Here is an 8514-nt window from a genome sequence, read left to right on the forward strand (position 1 = left end):
TTGTTAGCAACATCCCAACTGGATTGACACCTTAAGTATTACAACTGCATAAGGTTAATTGAATCTGCTAGGATAGACACACAAAAATCCTAGTATCAATTTGGCGCCGTTGCCATTTGGGATTCGTTTTGCTACATTTGAGATTTCAACATTTGCAAGATTAAGTTCTGTTACACTTATCATTCTGAGTACTAACTTGCTTTGGTTTTCTGCTTGTTTGTTTTGCATATCAGGTACTTGTTGATTGCAACCTTGCATGTACACCAGGTCAAGAGAACATCCGAATCTCCTTCCTGCCATTGACGACATAAATTGGTTACAAAGACAACGACCAACCCGTCTTCTCGCCGATCATCCCACACCAATCACTATGGAACAACCTAACGGACCTGATCCGCGACCGCGACACATTGGTGATGGAGATGCACTGAACACTCATACTCAACGTACTAGAATAGTCCCTCCTGCTGTGCAGAACAATAACTTCGAGATCAAAAGTGGTCTGATCTCCATGATCCAAGGGAACAAGTTTCACGGGTTGCCTATGGAGGATCCACTCGATCACCTGGACGAGTTCGACCGTCTTTGCAGTCTCACCAAGATCAATGGAGTAAGTGAGGATGGTTACAAGTTGCGACTCTTCCCATTCTCCCTAGGAGACAAAGCTCATCAATGGGAGAAAAACATTCTCAAGGGACCCATCACCACTTGGGACGACCGCAAGAAAGCCTTCTTGGCCAAGTTATCATAGCCAATACTCAGGAATGAAATCTCCAGCTTCACTCAGAAAAACTCATAATCATTCTGCAAAGCCTGGGAGGGTTTCAAGAGTTATCATAGCCAATACCCACACCATGGATTCAGCAACGAGTCACTGCTGAACACTCTCTACCGTGGCGTACTTCCGAAAATCCGCATGCTGCTTGACACTGATTCTAATGATAACTTCCTGAACAAAGATGTTGATGAAGGATGGCAGCTAGTCAAAAATCTCGCCCAGTCTGATGGCAACTACCATGAAGACTATGATCGCACAGTTAGAGGAGATGTTGGCTCTGGGGAGAAGTACAAGAGGGACATCAAGACTGTCAACGACAAGCTTGATCGCCTCTTACTAAGTCAGCAGAAGACCATCCACTTCGTATCTGAGGATGACCATTTCAAAGTTCAAGATGGGGAGGGTGATCAATCTGAAGAGATCAGCAATGTCCAAAATCAAGGTAGATACAACAACGGTTACAACCCCTATAAGACGAACCCCAATTTGTCTTACAGGAGCACAAACGTTGCAAATCCCCAAGATCAAGTGTACCCTCCTCAGCATCAACAACAATGTCAACAAAAACCTTTTGTGCCTTACAATCTAGGATTTGTGCCTAAACAGCAATTCCAACAAGGTTATCAGGCTCCCTCAGTACCACCGCCAGGATTCTACCCTCAACCAGTTCAGCCTACTCCAGCTCCTGATCAGGAAATGAAGAAAATGATGCAACAACTTCTTCAGGGTCAAGCTAGCGGTTCTCTGGAAACTGCCAAGAAGCTTGCTGAACTCAGTCAGCGCATGGATTGTTCATACAATGATCTGAATGTCAAATTTGAAGCTCTTAACTCCAAGATAAAGTAAATGGAAGGCAAGAGTGCTTCTACTTCTTCCCCAACACCTGGCCAACTACTTGGAAAAGCAGTTCAAAACCCCAAGGACTATGCTACTATCCATGCCATCACCACCCAAGCTGTAGATGTACGACTCACTGAGGACAATGAGGGTTTAGATGGGGAGGATTTTCTTCAAGATGAATTTCAGATAAAGGATCCCGTCGAGGGCTCAAGGATCCAATTGAGTCAGTCAATCAATTTGATCCTCAAGCTACTAAAGAGCCCGCTGCTCCTAAGGATAAACTTGTGAGATTCATTCCTCCACCATACAATATTTGCTTGAGGCATGTAAGACATCTGTACTGGTTAGGAATACTTAGGATTCGATTACCCCATCCTTAGAAGCTTTCGTATTTTAATTGCTTGCATTTCTATTCATCACTCGATCTCTTACCCGAACCGGTACACGATCACCTACTTCGAGTAACCCCTCGAGTTGTTCATACCTTCTTTGCTTACTCGATCACCCCACCCGATCATGTACTCGAATGCTTACATCGAGTGCTTAGGTCGTGTAGTTCCTTGTTTATATTCTTTTCTTTTATTATTTTACGATTGTTAGACAAAACCCCATTATTGCTTGGCTTGACTTGCATTGTTCTGATTGCATCCTTCCTGCTAGCATAAACAACCATTTGGATTGATAACCCTTTGTACTACAACTGCATAGGAAATTGATACACTGGGTGAAAAACCCGTTATCAATTTGGCGTCATTGCCATTTGGTTGAATTTAATNCGTTTAGGATTTCAGCACTTGCTAGATCAAGTTCTCTTATCTACATTGGTTCGGAATCTGACTTGTTTGCTTTCGTTTTTGTTCGTTTTGCATTTCAGGTACAACCCGAGTACCCACCCGACCCGTCACTCGATCACCTGGATCGAGTTGAACCTCGTGTACACCCTCGGTCACCTACTTGTGCATGAAAACACAATCCAAAGGTAGTCGCAGCTTGAGTCCATTCATCGACAACATCGACAGACCAAGGTTACTTCGTCAACAACAAGTTCCACAACCGCAACCACCCACAATTGAGGAGACAATGAACGATCAAAACGGTCCACCAGCTCCTCAAGCAAGGACCTACATAGGAGTAGGGGATGTTCCATCTACTCACACTCGAAGGAATGACATTGTGCCACCTACTGTCCAGAACAACATTTTCGAGATCAAGAGTAGTCTCATCTAGATGATACAAAGCAACAATTTTCATGGATTGCCAATGGAGGACCCATTGGATCATCTGGATGAATTTGATAGGCTCTGTAGCCTCACCAAGATAAATGGAGTTAGTGAGGATGGATTCAAACTCAGGCTTTTCCCATTCTCTTTGGGCGACAAAGCACACATATGGGAGAAATCACTCCCCAAGGAGTCCATCACCACCTAGGAAGCGTGCAAGAAGGCGTTTCTGGCCAAATTCTTCTCCAACTCTAGAACCGCAAGGCTGCAAAATGAAATTTCCAGCTTTGTTCAGAAGAACAATGAAACGTTCAGTGAAGCTTGGGAACGTTTCAAGGGATACACTACCCGATGTCCTCATCATGGCTTCAGCAATGCTTCATTGATGAGTACACTTTACAGAGGAGTGCTCCCCAAGATACGGATGTTGCTGGACACTGCAAGCAATGGTAACTTCCTCAACAAGGATGTTGATGAAGGTTGAGACCTAGTGGAGAACTTGTCTCAATCTGATGGCCCTTATAATGAGGAATATGATCGTAATGTGCGATCTACAGGAGAGAAAGATGCCAAGTACAAGAGGGACATGAAAGCCCTCAATGACAAGCTCGATAAGCTCCTCAACCAGAAGCAGCATGTTCATGCAATATCAGAGGAAGAGCAGTTTTTACAACAACATGGGGAGACTGTTCATATAGAGGATGTGAACTACATCAACAACCAAGGAGGTTACAACAAAGGGTACAACAACTACAAGCCGAATCCGAATCTGTCTTACCGTAAGCCGAATGTTGTCAATCCTCAAGACCAAACCTACCCATCAGCAGTTCAAGGGAACCAGGTCCAACATAAGCCTTTTGTTCAATACAACCAAGCCTATGCCCCTAAGCAGCAGTATTCTGGAAATATCCACCAACCCATTGCACCACCTGGATTCCAACAACAGCAAGGCCCGCAGCACCAATCCCAAGACGCTGACCTACGCGGCCTAATTCAGTAGATGATTCAAAATTACGCCACCGCTGCTATGGACACTGCAAAACGTTTTGTGGAAATGAGCAACAATATCGACTCTGGATACAATGACTTGACCGCCAAGTATGATTCGCTCAATAATAAGATGAGGTACCTAGAGGGCCACCACAACAACCAACCAGCTTCAAAGATCAACCAGCTTCCAACCCTAAGGATTATACCACTGCCCAAGCCATCTTCCTTGATGATAACTATGAGGATTACCTCACTGAGGACAGTGAAGATCAAGATGGGGAGGATATGGATCACTATGGGATAAATGAGGCCAAGCACTACATATCCGAGTATGAACCCGAGCCTTTACCCGAGGAGCCTGATCGAGTTGATGATCGAGCAATGGTTCGAGAATCGCAAATTGAAGAACCACCCAAGGCTGAACCCGATGATCTACCCGATGATGGTGATCGGATGATACATCGGGTAGATGTTCAGATGAAAGATCAACCTCGACCACTATAGCAGCAGAAGGGGAACTAGAAAAAAGGTTCAACGCTGCACTTGACATACAGCTAGAGGCGCTTGCAGAGCGTGTGGCCAAGCGTAAAGCTCCACCACCTAAGCTTTTGCCACCACACAAACTTCAGGAGGCAACTCGGCTGGAGAACGAGGGTAAGGAGGCTGTCAAGGAGATTGGGTTTGAGATTCTCAAGAGTGGAGTGTGCTTAGATCCTGAGCTGCAAATCGAGGAAACATTGGAGGATCCTGGCTCTTTTACTTTGCCATGCTCGATAGGACTTCGTATTTTCAAGAATTGCTTGTGCGACCTTGGAGCTTCAGTTAGTATTATGCCACTGTCAGTAGCCAATAAGATGGGTTTCACCAGTTTTAAACCAAGTAGTCTGTATTTGGTTCTAGCTGATAGTATAGTCAGACATCCTATAGGGATCCTAGAAAACTTGTCACTCAGGATCGGGAGAATGGAAGTCCCCACTGACTTCATGATCCTTGATATGGACAAGGAACCAGACGATCCACTGATTCTAGGAAGACCATTCTTGGCAACAGTAGGTGCTGTGATTGAGGTAAAGCAAGGCAAGATCAGAATAGAGCATGGTGAGCACTTCAAGATGGATTTTGATGTGAAAAAGGGGATTAAGAAGCCAACCATAGATGGTCAAGCTTTTTCCACTAAGACAAAGCAGAGAAAAGTCAAATATCTTGAGGAAGTCAACACTACATTTGCTTTGGAACCTGGACAAAACCTGGAGAATAAGTTAAACCAGCCTGCTATAGTGGAGAGGATTCCAGAACCTCTCCCCCCTAGATCCCATGCTTAAAGAGCATGAAGAGTCAAGCTTAGTGACTTAAAACAAGCTCACTTGGGAGGAAGTCCCAAAGGTATCTTTTATTTTGTTTTAATTTTGATTTATCTGTTTTATATTATTTTCTATTTTTACATGTTTATTTATAAAAAAAAAGGAAATTGAGGAACCCGAGGGCCAACCAGACACCGTACTCGACGCGCCTGATCGGGTGGCGAGTGGAGTCCGAATTCCACAAGCCAAACCCACTCTCGGCGAAACCCACCAACCAACCCTACTCTATTTAAGGGTTTGAACCCTTCCTCCTCAGCAGCACTGATAAGTTTCTCTACCATAGAGCTTTTTGTTTTCCCTACTTTCTATTCTCTCTCAAACTTGAGTGACCTTCGATTTTCTTTGGGAACTAACCCTATTAATCTTGAGGCTTAGTTGTTTTTCTTCTCAAGGATTCGACAATGGAGCCACACATGAAAACCTACCAAAGGAAGGGGAGAAGATCAACCTCCACCGCTGCTACAACCGGAGGTGATGCCGTCAAACCTCGAGAATCTCAAGGAAGAGGAAACGTTCCGCATTCCTAACCGCTGGCTGGACGTTTTGCTTCCCCAACCCGATGCTCGACCCGATCATCCACCCAATCCGGTGCTCGAGCGACCGATCGTGTAGACCATCGAGTTCGCTCACCTAGTCCGATGGCGAGTGCTGTTCGCCGATCTCCTCGACGTAGGGACCTATCTACGTCCGAGAGAACCATTACCGACCCCAAGGAGGTCGATTCTGATGCTGGTGGAGAAGAGCCAGAGGAGATCCAAACGTCGCGGCTAAGGAGCAGAGCTGCGGTTGCAAGAGGAAACAGACCAGTTTCCGAGAAGGCTGAGAAGGTAACTGAGAGAGCAGTTGAGGAAGAGGATCGTGACACAGAGGAGGAGCAGAGAGAGAGAACACGCCAAGCATCGCGGAGGCTGAAGCAGAAGGAAGTGGAGATTCCGGCAAAACTCTTCAAGGTTTTCTGGAAGATGAGCTTTGTTGGTACCCGCTACCCTCACCGTGAGACAATGAAGCAGTTGGGCATCGCTAGAGATGTTGAGTTCCTGTTCGACATGAGCCACCTGGGCCAGATGATGCGAGCCAACCTCGAGGCTTATGAGGAGGAGACGGTTCACTTCCTCTCCACACTGCGGTTACATTATTTCAAAGACCACCCGACCCTACTACCCGATGGAGGGATCGAGGTCATCACCTTCTCTGTGAGGAACAAGGAGTACCGGCTCACTTTCAAGGAGATGGAGAAGATGTATGGTTTCAAGGCTGGTAATGGAGAAGGAATGGAGGTTAGCAAGGAAGAAATGAGGTCCCTATGGCTGACAATGGGAGACAAGCTCCCCTACAAGTCCGAGAGTGGTACACGATCCGAGATGGCTGGACGTCGACTACCTCGTGCTGGCGATATTTTTGGCCTATGAGAGGCCTAACGACATGATGCTCTTCAAGTTCGTCCATCCAACCGCCGGAGCTGCACAAATGATCCTACCTAATGTAATGTGCACCAAGGTCCGGCTGGGAGATAACATCGACTTTGCACCACCTTTGGAGGAGCTGTACAATCCAGAGGAGGAATCCGAAACAGAGAAGAGAGAGGAAACCGGGCAAAGACAAGGAGATAGCTTGGAAGATTTTGATTTTGAGGAGTATGTTTGCTCTCAAAAGCAACCGGTTGGAGAGAGGGAAGCCCACAAGAGGATCAGATGGCTGAAGAGGATGAACAAGTTTTTGGTGAGAAAGGTGAAGGATCTCACCGGTTCGGTGAAGACTATGGGAGGTCAGATCAAGGAGCTGCAAGACAAGGCAAGCTGTGCCTCAGCTTCTACCTCAGCACACGCACCAACTTGGATGGGGAGAAGCGGACCGCTAGGAGGTACTCGAGGACTGCCACCTCCAGAACCTCACAGAGCATCATCCTACGAGCCCCAAGCTGAGGAGAACATCACACAACCTGAAGCATCGTGGAGAAGCCATTCAGTCGCCTATCCGACGCCTAACCCGATGGGGTACACGATGCCATATCCGATACACCCATCGAGAACACAATCGGCTGATTACTCAGGACTCTTCCCTCCGCCTTACCAAATGCCATATACAATGCCGTATACGATGCACCCTACGAGTGGCTATACGGGTGATCACTTTGGACCTCTCCCGCCATACCCGTCGTACTATCCGATGCCCTACCCGATGAGCTACGCGATACCCCCTGGATCAACCCCTCGGATTCTGGTCCGAGCAAGTCGTCCATGCATATCACCGAGCTCTCTGACGAGCAAACACCGGCACCTGCTGAAGCCGGAGATGACCCTGGCTACACATTGGCGAGTATGGAGGTTGCTGCAACCTCCTTCTTCACGAACCCATAAGGTATCACTTTCATCCAATCTTTGTAAATAACATTGCATTTAGTTTATTTCATTTTGTGTGATTCTTGGATTCTTTTTCCAACTTTAATTTACACAGAGACTGTGTAATTTAAGTTTGGGGGAGGGTCCAGAATATTTTTAACTTTGTGTTTTATTTTCTTAATTTTCTTATTTCAAATCTTTGCATGCTAGTTTTATTCATTTGAGTCCGCATCTATGTGCATGAAAAACCCAAAAAAAATTTTGAAAAATTAAAAAAAAAAAAAAATACTGTTCATGTAGTTGCATTTACATATTAGGATTGAGTCTAATTTGTTTCATATAGGATTGTTGCATACACATCTTAGGGGACAATGATTAAAACTACCTTGTTTAAAATCAATCCTTAGGATTGAAGCTATAGCCCTTAGTGCAGTTCATTGTTGCTAGATCAATCTTTGGAAAAAAATGAAAAATATTTGCTTAGAACCTTGTGTCTTTTGAATGCTTCCTCCACTTGCTTGAACATTGTAACATCAGTATATTATTGGACTTAATTTGAATTTGAATACTTGTTCATGGTAACTCTAAATTCGGGTTAGCACTCCATTTCACCAATCTTTTTCGTTTAACCCGATTTGTTTGTCCTACCCATGAACCCAAACTTTTCTTTCAAACCTTGTTGTGAATTGTTGAGTGAGGCCTTTTTCATTGTGCTATAGGTTGTGAAACCTTGAGAGTATTGAGAACGACAAAGAACTGCGTTTTGATTTAGCTAAGTTAGAATTTGAACTAGCTAATAGATTCGGTTTTGAAAGATAGGTGGTTAGTATGTTCATTTGGGGTTGGGTTGAAGAATAAAAAAAAAGAAGTCCCTAAGGTTATAATCAATTAGCTCTAAGTCTCTACGTAAAAAAAAAAAAGATCTTGCTATAGTCTCCTAGAAAAAAAGAAAAAAACAATATATATATATATATATACATATTAGG

The sequence above is a fragment of the Camelina sativa genome, chromosome 11 (assembly GCF_000633955.1).
Source record: "Camelina sativa cultivar DH55 chromosome 11, Cs, whole genome shotgun sequence".
NCBI lineage: Eukaryota > Viridiplantae > Streptophyta > Magnoliopsida > Brassicales > Brassicaceae > Camelina > Camelina sativa.